At 32.7% G+C, this 17622-nt stretch overlaps 1 protein-coding gene across 1 annotated transcript in view; it reads left to right on the forward strand.

Moving 5' to 3' along the window:
* LOC123674666 (GDP-Man:Man(3)GlcNAc(2)-PP-Dol alpha-1,2-mannosyltransferase) overlaps positions 1–17622 on the forward strand; it is a 94758-nt gene that overhangs the window by 19612 nt on the left and 57524 nt on the right. The gene's annotated exons all lie outside the window — the stretch shown is intronic.

Raw genomic sequence — 17622 nt, forward strand, 5'->3', positions numbered from 1 at the left:
TCGTTATGATTCCTTGGGGTATATGGGAGGCAGATATTAAGGTATTTGCATCATCTGCATACAAAAACGTTTCTACTTTATCAGGAACGATATCTGGCAGGTCATTGACATATATCAGAAGTACCGGTGCAGCAATACCTCCCTGTGATACACCAACCTGTATCTGCATATCAGACGATATATAATTCTTCCCATCTACATCAAGAATCACTCGCTGTACCCGATTCTCCAGATAATATCTTACTTTATTGCTAGTATTCATATCCTGGAACAGAACATATTCTTTTTTGATTTACAGTTTATTACAATTGACAGACAGTCTTGACAGCTACGTTTGTGCGACCATAGAACAAAAAAAAGGTAGGTTTACATAATTGCCTTTCTACACACCCATCCAATTATGCAATACTACAGTCCATTCAGGAATTATTGACATCGAAGTAGGCCATGAACGTCTAGTCGCGGCTTTATTTCTGGTTACAAAAATATCACTAAAAATTGCTATGGTTCATCATAGAAATATCCAGTTTAAATTGTTTTCATCATTTTTGTATCCGAAAGATCCTGAATTTTCGAAATTACGATTATTACGAAGGGACGCATACAGTCATGATTTCATAAATTGAAATTCAGATTAGATAACGTAAAAATATAGTGAAATGCTATCCCATTTCAAGGAAATCCAATGAAGAGATATCTATTCATTTAAGAGTCGCCAATGGAAGATCCCATTGAATATCATTTGAATATGCATATTCCTTTTCACCAAAGGCTCTTCAAAAATTGTTGCATTACTGATGGACACTGGATACCAACCTGCTTGCAAAATTCTTATCAAATAACTCTTATGGATCATTTTAACTGTGGTGTCTAGACTGGTGAAGAAAACAGAAAAAACTGGTTGATAAATTCAAATAGTGTAGCTTAGTGAATGGAAGAGCCATATTATAATAAGACAGAAATGAAATTCAAAGAATCCATTCAGTATATGAAAAATTTTGACATCACAGTTGTACTGTAACTTTCAAAATTGGAACCAATTTATCAGCCGATGTGTAAATTACTTTCTGAAGTCACTATTTATTGAAACTGTTCATGACATGAATGATTGATTTAACTTGTATGAAAAATATAGGTACTATTTGTACTCGAGTTTTCTGTTTTTTATTGAAATGCTTTTATAATAGTTACTATTAAATTACATAAAGTATTTTGCCCAATGCCCATAACAGTTTTAACTCACTCACTAAAAGCATTTTTGCATGAAATTATTTTTAATTTGTGAATTTTAAAATTTTATTGCATTCTATTATTATCTGCAAGTGGATAAGAGGTGAAGAAATTCTTGAAGTTACTCTTCGGAATATATTTTTCGATTAAATACTCAGTAAAAATTCTAAAAAGCAATTGGAATTTATTAGATTGAAGAACAAGAAACAGATATAACAATACTTAATTTCAATATAGAATATAAATAAACTATAGATACAATGCCAAGACTTTGTTTAGCAATCCAATTATAAAATAATTCTCTCTTTAGATTTATATAATCCTCATGATCACCACTGTCAAAACAAAACATCCAGGTGAAAATCCAAATATCCAGCATTCAAAATAGTGCTCCTTTTACTTTTACCCTTGAATATAATAATAATAATAAGAAATGCCAACATTTTTAACAACAGGTATCACTTACCTAATACCGAAGGATTTTCAAAACACTATGGATCCATCAAAATACAGACCTATAACATGCCTACCAACAATATACAAAATCATCACATCATGTTTAGCATCTCGTATCTACAAACATTGCGAGAAAAATAAAATAATTACAACACAGCAGAAAGGATGTTCCAAGAATGCACAAGGATCGAAGGAACAGCTGGTAATAGATTCCATCATACGCAACCAAGCCTTCAAGAAACAGAAACCTTTTCATGACTTATTTTGATTATAAGAAAGCTTTCGACTCACTTCCACATGGCTGGCTGAAGAAAATTTTGGAGATATACAAGATCGATCCAATTTTAACCAATTTTCTAAAGCTTGCAATGGACAATTGGAAAACGAACATCGAGCTTTCCACGGCGAACATAAGAACCAAACTGATTCCACTTAAAAAGGGAATTTTCCAAGGAGACTCCTTGAGCCCTTTATGGTTCTGCTTGGCGCTGAACCCACTCTCTAAACAGATAAACGCTACTGAAAAGGGTTTCAACATCAAAGGAAATAATAATACTACCACCCTCAATCATTTGCTGTACATGGATGATTTGAAACTGATAACAGGCAATGAGAACCACCTAGAAATTATGGTCAAACTAGTGGAACATTTTTCGAAAGATGTGGCTATGGAATTCGAATTGGACAAATGTCGTGCTCTCAGCGTAGTGAGAGGAAGAATACAAGATGAACCGATCACTCTCGCAAATGGACAGCAAATAGAAGCAATGAAGTCGGATGATCTTTATAAATATCTTGGAATGAAACAGAATCGACGAATCAACCACCAAAGAATGAAGCAAGACTTAACGACTGAGTTCATTAGGAGAACCAAAAAAATCTTAAAAACAAACCTCAACAGCAGGAACATGACGAGAGCCATCAACACATATGCATGTTCATTTCTAACACACTCATTCGGTATAGTTCCATGGAGCAAAACAGACATCGAAAACTTGCAACGTAAAATGAGAACGTTGATGACAAAAGCAAACAAGCACCATCCGAAAAGCAGCATTGAGAGGACTACACTGCCGAGAAATAAAGGAGGCAGGGGTCTTACGGACATCATGGAACTTGCTAGTGGGCAGATAGAAAGCCTACGGGAATACTTCAGAGATCAATCAAGTACATCAGAGTTCTACAAAATTCTGTGTGAAGCAGACGAATCAACACCTTTACAACTTCACAAGGAGCAATTTTCATACATCCACCAGACAAACCAAGAAAAACTGGAAAGATGGAGAGAGAAGCCCCTGCATGGAAGACATTTCAACGAGGTGAACCAGGATCATGTCGACATTGAAGCATCGAACTATTGGCTCACATCAGGTGCAATGTACCCAGAAACAGAAGGTTTTCTTTTTGCCATCCAAGATCAAGTGATCTCAACTAGAAATTACTGCAGGCATATCATAAAGGATCGAACTATTACTGACGATCGATGCCGATATGGGTGTCCAACAATACAATATAAATACAATACAACATATCACAGGTGGATGTCAAATGTTTGCAGGAAATGAATATAAAGAGAGACACGATGCAGTAGGAAAGATACTACACCAAGAATTGGCAACCATATTAAAACTTGTTCATTCTGAAAAAATGCCATATTACAAGTACCGACCGGAGACCAACCTGCAAAACGAACGCTATAAGCTGTACTGGGATCGTACAGTTTTGACTGATAAAACAGTCCCTCACAATAGACCAGATATATTACTAGTCGATAAACATCAAAAGACAGCATTACTCGTTGACGTTGCAATACCAAATAACAACAACCTGCGTCAAAAGGAGGTCGAAAAAATTTCAAAATATAGGGACCTCGAATTTCAGATAAAGCGTCAGTGGGGAATAATATCAACGAAAACTATTCCAATTATCATCTCAACAACTGGAATAGTGCCCAAAAATCTCAAGAGGAATATCAAGCAACTGGGACTTAGTGAGTATATATGTAATATAATGCAAAAAGCTGTTCTTTTAGGTACTGCAAGGACGGTGAGAAAATTCCTAGGAAGCGAAGGACAGGTCCAAGGATCACGTGTAAGAGGACCAGAAGTTCGACGAGAACCAGGGAGACCACAAGGACCGGACACGACCGAGCTCTACCCTTCTGATATTTTAAAAATCTGGGATTGAGTGAATGTTCCTCTTAGCGAGGAGTGAGAAGCCGACGGCGAGTAGAAATCCTACGCGTATAGGCGAAAGTCGAAAATAATAATAACTAAGCGGGTAGAGGTGAACCTCTAGCGACTCACCTATTAGGAGAGTTGAATCGACTCCTGCCCACCGCAGATTCCAGGAGCTCTCTGACCCGGGAAGCTGAAGGGTCCCTGTCCAGGGTAACGGACGAAGCCGTGTGGAAAGCAGCTCAAGAATTCTCCCACCGTAGCTCTGCGGATCGTAAAAAGCGATCAAAGGCCGTCTCCCCCAAGACACGGAGGAACCAATGAATGATGGTGAATTTGAGGAATAGGAATATAGAGCCGCTGCTTGAGGTTCGTCAGGGCGTGTCTGGAGCCGGCGCTGGACATGACAGTATGCGGGACGTCAGTGACAGAGTCCTAAGGAGACGGGCGTCTGTCGAACAAAAAGCTACGCCTCCACAATCTCAACATTCTAGGAGAAGAATAACACGAGTTTCTCCGACCGCTGAAGGTGCTGCGCAGGATCCCCAACCAGCACTCACCCAAGCAGGTCTACCAAGAAGACGCATGAAATGGACAAGTTCGATAAATGAAACGATCATGCGCATTTATTATGAAGTGACTAATATGGAAGAGGATAAAATAGGCTACCGTCAAAAATTATTTGCAGAATTCCACAGAAACTATCCCGAGCTTCAAGTTTCTGAGCAAAGAGTAGCCGACCAATACCGGGGCTACAGAATAGGAACCTCACTAACAAGGAAACGACAATTGAAGAAAACTACGATTGTGCTGAAAACCAACACAACATCAATGCACAAATGAACTCTGAGGAACAAAACAACGCAGATGTGTTAGCAATAACGACGTTAGCTCAACGACGGAATATATATGCTGCACCCGTCGAAAATCCAGAAGAAGACCAAAGAGAACTACTGGATCGATTATTTGCCACAATGAATAGATGCGTTATAGATTTCGAGGGCACAGATCCATTGAGACGACCGAATCTGCCAAGATTGAGGACATCCAAGAAACTATCTCATCTTCTGGTCATGACCAACAAGGAGATTATACCCAAGTATCTTTCTGACTACCATGATAGATAGATAGATAGATAGATATTTATTCTCAAAATTGCTATAAATAACAAAATGAAAACAGGTCATAATTAGGAAAAAAAATCAACTAAATAATACAACAACAGAAAAGAAGATATTCTATCCATAAAAAACATATTCTAAATTTTATTTTTCAATACACTTCAAATTCTAATATCGAACATGGTTCACAGTCAATTAAAATTGAAGAAACAGTTTTCTTGAACAAAGTAAAATCAGAAATATCTCTTATTCTTCTAGGAAGATAATTATAAATCTTAATGCTACAATAAAATGTACTATATTCAGTAGCTGACAATTTATGAGGAGGATAAAAGTACTCATACATCCTCCTAGTAGCATTTGTATTCACACATTTAAGAAAATAAAATCTATTTTTACGAAAAAATCACAAAATTCTGTATACATATAAACCTATTGTGGTCATAATATTACATTTTTTGAAAATATTCCGACATGATGATCTATATGCCATCTGATTCATTGGCCTTATAGCTAGTTTCTGTGCTATGAACACTAGCTTAGCCTGAGTACTACCTCCCCAAAAAATTATTCCATACGAGAGTAAAGATTGGAAGTTCGCAAAGTATATAGTTTTCAGACAATCTAGATCAACTTGATTTCTTACCACCTTTAACATGTATATTACTGAATTAAGCCTACTTATGAGGGAGTTACAGTGCATTTCCCAATTCAGATATTTGTCTATTGTAACTCCCAATAATTTAGTCTGTGAGCTAACATGAATTTCATCACTATTGAACAAGATGTTATCTGGATAAGTCAGGTTAGATCGAACATTCGAGAAAATCATTACATTAGTTTTACTCGTATTTAGAAACAGACAATTATTTGTACACCAGTTCTCGATCTCTGACATAGCATTCAAAAGGTTATTCTCAACTGTGAGAATACTTGGGCAAGATATCAAAACATTCGTGTCATCGGCATATATGATCGTATCCATGGTTTTTCTTACTGTTATTTCACGCCTAGGGTGCTCAATTGTCTTGTACGATTGAAATACATTAGGAAGATCATTGATATAAACCGTAAACAGAAGTGGACTCATTATTGTTCCCTGCGGTACACCCATGATTACCTCTCTGTCAGATGAAATGAAATTTTTATTACCGTTGTTTATTACAACCATCTGTTTCCTATTATTCAGATAGCTTTGAATCAGTTTAAATGCAACCCCTCTGATACCATATCTTTCGAGCTTTGATAAAAGAATAGTATGATCAACAGTGTCAAAGGCTTTGGAGAAATCCACGAAAAGACCTGCTGGTATTTCACCTTTTTCAAGAGAAACTACAATTCGATGGTGGGGAATATCAGTCACAAGGAACAGTTGTACACAATTTATTCAATGGCAACGTTTCTGAGCATTTAGCTCCTTCATCAGGCTAAAAACAAAAACCAATTTATAAACAACGGCATGGATCATACTATTGGTGTAGCAATAAAGATAAAAAATACATAAAATGACTATAACGCTATACAATAATAAATATGAAATATAAACTAGATGACAAAATAACAATGAATATAAATATAAAGCAAAACAACATAAAACAATTCACGCCAGGTCGGCCAAGGAAACAATAAGATTACAAGAAAAAGCGATCTCACCCTATGAATAACGGTTATAAATCATTCGAATACATCGAAATCATCAAATAAATGTCCATACAATAAAATGGCATTATCAGGATAGCATAAAAAACCACATCAAATAAGACGTATAAGTATAAACTAAGGTATCAGGCAAGACAGACTGCATTAAAATGTGTGAGACATACACCCGATTCAAAAGGAAACACGAACTACCGCGCAATAAAACTATCTACATTAACCTTATTAATTAAGTTAAAATACACCGAACTCAAACTACCAATATCGGTGCGTGTATTCACAGAATCTTTTATTCTCTTGATAAAAACCATTTCTTTAAATGTTCGTTTAAACCAATTCTTTTCTTTATTTAAAATTTTTACATTATTAAAATCAAAGGAGTGGTCATTAATTTTTGCATGCTGTGATAATGCTGTTGCTTCACTACGATTTTTGCAATCTCTCTCATGTTGTTTCAACCTCGACCCTATATACTGTTTTGTTTGGCCTATGTAACTGCCAGCACAATCTGAACAATCTATTTTGTACACTAAATTAGAATGTCTCATCAAAGGATTGCCATCCTTTAGTCGACTGAACAATTTGCCCACAGTTTTATTATAATAAAAAACTACTTTGTTTGAGAGATTGCTCATTATTCTTGCCAATTGTTGAGAGCATCCCGGTATATAGATTAATTTGCAATAATGTGTCGTTTGATCGACATCACTGGATGATCGAGAATCACCTGCACTAATAGACGAATAAAAAATCTTATATATTAAATTACAAGGATAACCATTCTTGACCAGCAGAGCAGCCTGTTCACGGAAATTTTTTTCATGGAATGACTCATGAGAGAGGTTTAGAATTTTATATTTTACATTCTTTATTATAGCGATTTTTTGTGTGAGTGAATGCAAAGAATTAAAATGTAACAATCGCTCAGAAGAAACTGGCTTCGAGTACAAATCAGTTAGTACCTTATTATCACGACGGATCAATAACAAATCCAAAAATGGAATTTTTTTATCATTTTCTAATTCATATGTGAAATTCAAGTCATTATGATAATTGTTGAAGGCATTCATAACGAAATCAATACTGTCTTTAGGTATATATATATATATATCAACAATTTTAATTCCCAATATACAACAATAGTTATAAGTATGATAAGGGGTGTGGGAAAATTGATAAGTGTTATAATTTCACTCTTCTTTATTTCATTTAGTCGACGTTTCGATCCCGATGGGGACCTTCTTCAGGACTCTACAATAGCAATAGAAAACAGTCAAAAATATGGCAATCACAAAACATGTAAAAATAGTACATACCGAAATACAGAGTTGTAAAGATCTTATTTGAACACAAATCAATAGCTCTCAAGAAAGCAATGAACAAGAACATCAACAAATTTAGCGAAAAAAGATCTGATATTTCGTTAGCACAAGAGTAGAAATCAATTATCATATGTAAATAAGGTAAACAGAAAAATCAACAAAATGAGAGGTTGTCAAAAATGTTGTCAACCAGACTTGCCACAGAATACACGCACATGACAAATGAAACATAGAATAGCATTAAATCACACTTGGTCGCAGTAATTCACTCTCACCGAACTCAGAACAAATGCGATTATTGAAAGACTCCATGAACCGAATCCAATCCCCTCTCACAGAAATAGTCCGGAACACAGATTTCATTATTACGTTATCCCGACTGTAGAACTTGTGAAAATATTCATTCCATTTGATCCGTCCAATTCTCTGCCACCAAACTGGTCATAATGAATCAAATAAGTATAGATGGAGCTAATATTGTTTACATCCCTTCTGTAATTCATAGAACAAGTGTGTCGTTTAATATGGTACATCTCTAAGAAACATCTTTTCTTTCCACTAACTGCACATTCAAGAATTTTGGTGGAATCATAATCCATTGGGTGATCTTTGTCCCGGGTATGGTCTGCTAGGGCACAAATCTTATTTGGATTCTTGATGTCGCTCTTGTGTTGAGCAATCCTTCTCTTCAAAAGCTGAGATGTCGATACAGTCGAGTGAAAGATAGGATGACTGTTGATAATATGAGTGGTGTGGTGTATTGTATTCCATGTTCAATATGTAGTGAGGTGTATATTGGTCAGACATCTCAGCTTTTGAAGAGAAGGATTGCTCAACACAAGAGCGACATCAAGAATCCAAATAAGATTTGTGCCCTAGCAGACCATACCCGGGACAAAGATCACCCAATGGATTATGATTCCACCAAAATTCTTGAATGTGCAGTTAGTGGAAAGAAAAGATGTTTCTTAGAGATGTACCATATTAAACGACACACTTGTTCTATGAATTACAGAAGGGATGTAAACAATATTAGCTCCATCTATACTTATTTGATTCATTATGACCAGTTTGGTGGCAGAGAATTGGACGGATCAAATGGAATGAATATTTTCACAAGTTCTACAGTCGGGATAACGTAATAATGAAATCTGTGTTCCGGACTATTTCTGTGAGAGGGGATTGGATTCGGTTCATGGAGTCTTTCAATAATCGCATTTGTTCTGAGTTCGATGAGAGTGAATTACTGCGACCAAGTGTGATTTAATGCTATTCTATGTTTCATTTGTCATGTGCGTGTATTCTGTGGCAAGTCTGGTTGACAACATTTTTGACAACCTCTCATTTTGTTGATTTTTCTGTTTACCTTATTTACATATGATAATTGATTTCTACTCTTGTGCTAACGAAATATCAGATCTTTTTTCGCTAAATTTGTTGATGTTCTTGTTCATTGCTTTCTTGAGAGCTATTGATTTGTGTTCAAATAAGATCTTTACAACTCTGTATTTCGGTATGTACTATTTTTACATGTTTTGTGATTGCCATATTTTTGACTGTTTTCTATTGCTATTGTAGAGTCCTGAAGAAGGTCCCCATCGGGATCGAAACGTCGACTAAATGAAATAAAGAAGAGTGAAATTATAACACTTATCAATTTTCCCACACCCCTTATCATACTTATAACTATTGTTATATATATATATATATATATATATATATATATATATATATATATATATATATATATATATATATATATGTATATATATATATATATATATATATATATACAGGGTGAGTCTTTGACTTGTACATATATTTTAACCGAAGGTTCTTGAGGTCAAAAGAAACACTTTTTTCATTTACCATTTTTTCCGATTCGGCCCTGTTAAAAAGATATAGCCATTTTAAATTTTCAAAATGAGCTAATTCACCCCTGAAAACCGGAACACTGAAGTTTTCTCAAGCATAAGATATACCTCTTGAACCTTGGAAATAAGCTACTAAATTAGAAAAACCATCATAAACTCACGTTTAACATTCCATTTGTTGAACAAAGTAGTGTTTATAATCAAATAAATGAGTTATTCCAATTTCGTTGACGCTAAAGATTAAATATTCTTCTCTTGATTTTTATTTCATTTTCGATAATTATAACGAATTGAGCAATGAGCTCGCTACCACCCATATTAGCTCTGATACTCATATCCATTCATTCATTATATTTCATTTATATGATATCGTTGTTTATTTTTCGTGCAAGAATTAACCTTAAAATCTCAAATAAATAATATTCATCTATGAAAGATTTAACACAGACTATAGTAATCTGTGGTTTTAAGTTTGAATTTCAAATTTCGAGTGATGCCAAATATAAACACAGCAGTTCGGTTCGAATAATCTATGTTCTAACCTAAAATTTAATTTACAGTTTACACTATTATTGTTATAAGATATTTGTTATGAAATGAAGCATTTGATTTGTTCCAACTATCTCATAAAAATATTCAAATGCATCAATATTTTTGAAACCATCAGTATGAAAATATGGAAATATGTAAAATGTTCTGGCTCTGTAATCAATGGAAAATGTTAGACTCCACTTGTAATCAAATTTGTTGTTGATGTGTACCTACATTATAGCCAACTTTACTACTTAATTCATCTTGATTTTGGCATTAAAATAAATGAGAAGTATTCAATGTAAATATCCACAATAGAATATTTGGTTTCTTTCAACTCACCTAATTTGTTTTCACATTAAAACAATTATGGCCCTCTTGGAAGTATGTCAATCATAAGCTCTTAGGATGAATTTATGGAATAGCAAAAGAATAAAAGTATTCAATCTCAATCACATGAAAATTTGTCTAGTATGTACCTAGGCCTAGTAGTATGTTTCGATGTGAGTTTGAATGAGCCGAAGAAGAATACAGTATTGTTCGATAGCAGCAGTCTTTAGTGGGATATTGATTGTTGTCATTATAATGGGACTATTTTGTGAAAACTTTTTTAAACATGGGTTTTATGAATAATCTGGACTTTTCAAAAAGAATGTTGATTTTAGTGAAGTATCTTCTTATTATCAGAGCTGTGCCAAAGCTCAGTGATTTTTAATCAAATCGAGGAGTTGAGGTGAGCTTATTCAAATAACTTCATTTTCAAACTAAGTTGGCTAGTACTTCAATTCTTAAATCTGAGACATGACTTCATAGTAAATATTCATTTCTGTGGTTTTTTTTCCACAATAGAACAGAGTTGCATTCAGCCAAAGTACCCAATTTTTTGAATTTCACAGATAATTTTTTTTTTTTAAGATCAAGTTATTCGAAAACGGCGCTTTGTACGAGAAAATATGAAGAATACTTTTATTTTTCAAATTAGCCAAATATTCTTCAATGAACGTTCAAATTACTATTAAGAGTTGGTTTCTTCGAATTTCTGGTATTTTTATGGTATGTTATGTTCATAACAAAGAAACAGAAGAATGTGTATGGAATCTGGTGTTCGGAGAAGATGTATCACATCAAAAAAAAGCTATATTTCAAAAATCATTTCCTTCGATACAACCATTTACGAGATATAGCCGAAAATCACATTTTTTTAACGATTTTCAACAGCCTGTATCTTTTTAACCGGGCCGAATCGGAAAAAATGGTAAAGGAAAAAAGTGTTTCTTTTGACCTCAGGAATCTTGGGTTAAAATATATGTACAAGTCAAAGACTCACCCTGTATATATGGAATGATTTAAACGCATGTGCAAATACCACCATCTTATTTCATTCTATATTCCACATTAAAATATTGACCTTTATCGACATAAGATGCCCAGTTGTCACTTTGAGATTCCTGAAATATTTTTATTTTTGTTAGATTTATGAATTACTTAATGATTAGTTTATATTTGTTGACACCTTAACCTCGATTTCAGTGAGTATGTTTTCAATTGTTTTTGTTTTTCATTTTAATCAAGTTTTATCGATGACTGTATGTACAATTGTGACAGTTTTATGTTTATTTTTTCTTTTTATTGTAACTGATAAATTTTGTTGATATCTTGTAGAAGCCCTGAGGATGGATTGAATAAAATCCGAAAGCTCGGCAAAGAAAACAGAGTATTTTTTTGGTGTAAAACTTGGTCGATTCCCTTAGAAATCATTCTGTATATATATATATATATATATATATATATATATATATATATATATATATATATATATATATAACTGTGAACTATTGATAAGGGTCAAACGACTCGATTATTTTGGAGAATAAAAGAAAACTCTTTATTCCTTGCCAAGCTTTCGAATTTATTTAATTCTTCTTCAGGGCTTCTGAAATACAATACAAATCCTTCACATATTCAGTTTAACAATAACTTCGTTAATAATTCACTTACAGAATGTGAGGTTATGTTTAGGCAACTTGCAAAACTACAAAACATTTGTCTTAATTCAATTCACATTGATCCTTTGGACATTAAAACGACAATAATTTTCTTCAATTTGAAACGTCAACAAAATAAAAACATTTTTTTCACAACCAAAATATATTACTTAAAATATTTAATTTATTTATTTTTTCTCCTTTGTGTCAACTGGCTAGATAGGTATATTGTTTTGTTTGTTTTTGACACTTTCGTAATCTGCCTTCTTCCTTTCACTCGTCAACTGAAGAACTGAAGAAGGCAGATTACGAAAGTGTCAAAAACAAACAAAACAATATACCTATCTAGCCAGTTGACACAAAGGAGAAAAAATAAATAAATTAAATATTTTAAGTAATATATTTTGGTTGTGAAAAAAATGTTTTTATTTTGTTGACGTTTCAAATTGAAGAAAATTATTGTCGTTTTAATGTCCAAAGGATCAATGTGAATTGAATTAAGACAAATGTTTTGTAGTTTTGCAAGTTTCCTAAACATAACCTCACATTCTGTAAGTGAATTATTAACGAAGTTATTGTTAAACTGAATATGTGAAGGATTTGTATTGTATTTCAGAAGCCCTGAAGAAGAATTAAATAAATTCGAAAGCTTGGCAAGGAATGAAGAGTTTTCTTTTATTCTCCAAAATAATCGAGTCGTTTGACCCTTATCAATAGTTCACAGTTATACACTAAAGACTCTTAAAAATAAGTTTGAAGTTTATATATATATATATATATATATATAGAATGATTTCTAAGGGAATCGACCAAGGTTTACACCAAAAAAATACTCTGTTTTCTTTGCCGAGCTTTCGGATTTTATTCAATCCATCCTCAGGGCTTCTACAAGATATCAACAAAAATTATCAGTTACAATAAAAAGAAAAAATAAACATAAAACTGTCACAATGGTACATACAGTCATCGATAAAACTTGATTAAAATGAAAAACAAAAACAATTGAAAACATACTCACTGAAATCGAGGTTAAGGTGTCAACAAATATAAATTAATCACTAAGTAATTCATAAATCTAACAAAAATAAAAATATTTCAGGAATCTCAAAGTGACAACTGGGTATCTTATGTCGATAAAGGTCAATATTTTAATGTGGAATATAGAATGAAATAAGATGGTGGTATTTGCACATGCGTTTAAATCATTCAATTTAGACAGAAGATAAAAATCAATGAGACAAGGCATCAAACAATGGGTACAAGAGAGATGGTGGGTTTTGTTCACAAATTTTATTATTCATCAATAGGTCCATCATAGAAATTTTTCTCTCGGTTTGGGTATGTTAACAAATATGTGTAGATATTACTAAGATTTTGCGTGTCAGATTTACTGTTAATTGCTTCTTCTTCCTCATTGATATGGATCATCTCTAATATAATTCTTTTATTGTAATTCCGTTCTTTATCTCTACATTGTCAAAAAGAAATTTATGATTTTGTTCTAATGAGTGCTTTGTTAGGGCACACCTTTTGTTCTTTTTATTTATGTCGCTCTTGTGAAGTGATATTCGATTTTTCAACAATTGAGATGTCTGACCTACAAAACCACGCGAACAATCTTCACACTGTATTCTATAAATTACATTTGAATGCAACATAGTTGGAATGGTATCTTTCAGCCTACTATACAGTCTCTTAACAGTTTTGTAATTATATACTGCTATTTTCACATCTTCTCTACTCAAACATTTTTTTATTTTACAAGTTAAACCTTTAATATTAACAATACTACCAAACTTAATTTCAACCCCATCTGTGTCCGTAGATCTAAGTACCTGGGGAGGGCGGTCGTTGTCGTCTATATGGTTAACATTCGCTGACGAATAGAGTAGCTTGGAAATCATTTTTCTTGGGTACCCATTTTCAACAAAAATATTAAAAAGTTTGTCAATGGAGCGTTTCAAAAATCTGGGATGGCATATTTTGTTCACCCTATTTTTCATTTCTTTAATACAATTTAGGTACTTAGATCTACGGACACAGATGGGGTTGAAATTAAGTTTGGTAGTATTGTTAATATTAAAAGTTTAACTTGTAAAATAAAAAAATGTTTGAGTAGAGAAGATGTGAAAATAGCAGTATATAATTACAAAACTGTTAAGAGACTGTATAGTAGGCTGAAAGATACCATTCCAACTATGTTGCATTCAAATGTAATTTATAGAATACAGTGTGAAGATTGTTCGCGTGGTTTTGTAGGTCAGACATCTCAATTGTTGAAAAATCGAATATCACTTCACAAGAGCGACATAAATAAAAAGAACAAAAGGTGTGCCCTAACAAAGCACTCATTAGAACAAAATCATAAATTTCTTTTTGACAATGTAGAGATAATTGATAAAGAACGGAATTACAATAAAAGAATTATATTAGAGATGATCCATATCAATGAGGAAGAAGAAGCAATTAACAGTGAATCTGACACGCAAAATCTTAGTAATATCTACACATATTTGTTAACATACCCAAACCGAGAGAAAAATTTCTATGATGGACCTATTGATGAATAATAAAATTTGTGAACAAAACCCACCATCTCTCTTGTACCCATTGTTTGATGCCTTGTCTCATTGATTTTTATCTTCTGTCTAAATTGAATGATTTAAACGCATGTGCAAATACCACCATCTTATTTCATTCTATATTCCACATTAAAATATTGACCTTTATCGACATAAGATACCCAGTTGTCACTTTGAGATTCCTGAAATATTTTTATTTTTGTTAGATTTATGAATTACTTAGTGATTAATTTATATTTGTTGACACCTTAACCTCGATTTCAGTGAGTATGTTTTCAATTGTTTTTGTTTTTCATTTTAATCAAGTTTTATCGATGACTGTATGTACCATTGTGACAGTTTTATGGTTATTTTTTCTTTTTATTGTAACTGATAATTTTTGTTGATATCTTGTAGAAGCCCTGAGGATGGATTGAATAAAATCCGAAAGCTCGGCAAAGAAAACAGAGTATTTTTTTGGTGTAAACCTTGGTCGATTCCCTTAGAAATCATTCTGTATAAATCACGACCATGACCGCATCTAAGTTATGTATATATATATATATATATATGAATATATATATATATATATATATATATATATATATATATATATATATATATATATATATATATATTCGGTTCAATGTTATTTACCTGCTTTTTATATATATATATTTATATATATATATATATATATATATATATATATATATATATATATATATATATATATATATATATATATATATATATATATATATATATATATATATATATATATATTAAGTTTCGAAATGACAAACTTGATCAAATTATTCATTATAATTTCCGCCAAGATGGGGGAGGCAGGATTGCCCATCGCTGAACCTCTAATCTGCTTATAAAACCTCTGCTTATACTGACAATAACTACTATCAAATATGAAACTAACAATATTTCTGATAACATTTTGAGGAATTTGGATTACATCTGCATAGTCACTCCAGTTATCTGATAATATCTTCTCAACCAATTCCTGAGGTATATTAGTAAATAGGGACTCAACATCAACACTTACAAGAACATAATCATCAGGAATACTAATGTGTGGGAGTCGATCAATAAGATCCCTAGAATTCCTGATGGAATAAACGAAAGTATGTTTAACATTTGACAATAACTTGCATAAATATTTTGACACATTATGACACAACAGGTCTAAGTGGATTATTAATTTTGTGTATTTTAACCAATCCATATATTTTGGGGGATACAGCGTTATAACATTTCATTATTTTAGATTCACTATCTGAAATATAACCATCTACCCTCAAGTTTTCGATCAAAGAATTAGCGGCAGTTTGAATTCTTATACTTGGATCAGATTTAAGGACACTATAAGTGGTGGAATCAGACAATAAATCACGCATCTTAACATCATAGTCAGTATCATTCATAACAACAGTCTTTTTACCTTTATCAGAATTAAGAACAATTAGAGATGGATTAACACTAAGAAAACGTTTAGTCTTTTGAAACAATTTCAACAAATATTTATTAAAAGGATCTGGGGTGACCATAGACTTGAATTTATCTAAGTATATATAAAACCGCTTGCACATATACGTCAAACTTTAAACGTAAAATCACAGCCCAAACGGGACCATCTAGAGCAAAAATGACAAGAATAAGACCCCCCTCAAAATCGTCTGGAGATCCCGGGAAAAATCCCAAACCTTCGATTCTCCCCGCGGTTTTCGAGTATACGGGGTGTTTCGGATCATTTTGACATTTCAAGTCCCATATTTCTGTGGTATCTGTGGACAATTTGGCTGTCAGTGTCATGTTAATAATAAATATTCCATTTCGATATATGAAAGTTCTTGAAAAAGTTTGCAGTTTCCAAAATTGTTATTCAATATTTGAATAAATGCCGACAGATAAAATGCAAAGTCTTCGGCGAATCAAAAATTCGATAGATATTTGTCAAAATTTGGAAATGAACATTTATATCATCGAATGCATTTTCCTCAATTCAGGTTTGTTTGAAGAGTTTGTATTATTTGGAATTAATTGGATGAATGTTACTTTATTTCAGGAATTTTTCGTTTATTTTCCACAATCTATAAAACTACATTTCCTTTCGTGAGAATTTGAATTTATTGCGACAGAAGATGGAACTACCAAAGAGAACAGAAGCTTCATTCATCAATTCAGTCTTGGATTGGAGTAAAAGTTATGCTACTATGAAACAGTATTAAACAGATAGAAAGACTCCTTATAGATAATTCACAATTGGCTTTATTACTGGAAAAAAAGAGCCAAGTTAGTCAGATAACAGTCAAAAGTTTCCATGAGTTTTTTGAATATCTAAAATATACACTTTTACGACAGAGGAGTGCAAAAATATAAGTGACCACTCCGTTTTTGAAGAATTTGAGTGCAGTGCTGTTGAATTTATAATGAATAAGTCAAATCTTTCATACTAATAATTTCAACTATATATACCGTTATATTATATTCCGCTCAACTGGAACATGTATTAATAAGCCTTGGAAATTGGAGACTCTCAAACTTATCACCTGATTTCTCAAAAAGGTTTCACCAAGATAAGATATTGTAGGTAATTGCTTATGAGGTAACATAGGCCATGGGTATTTGAAAGGCAAGTCTATTCATTATGTCTCTTTTTAGTTGGTTTATTATAGCTATACTGAATATTTCTAA

This window comes from Harmonia axyridis, chromosome 3, assembly GCF_914767665.1.
Source record: "Harmonia axyridis chromosome 3, icHarAxyr1.1, whole genome shotgun sequence".
Classification (NCBI taxonomy): domain Eukaryota; kingdom Metazoa; phylum Arthropoda; class Insecta; order Coleoptera; family Coccinellidae; genus Harmonia; species Harmonia axyridis.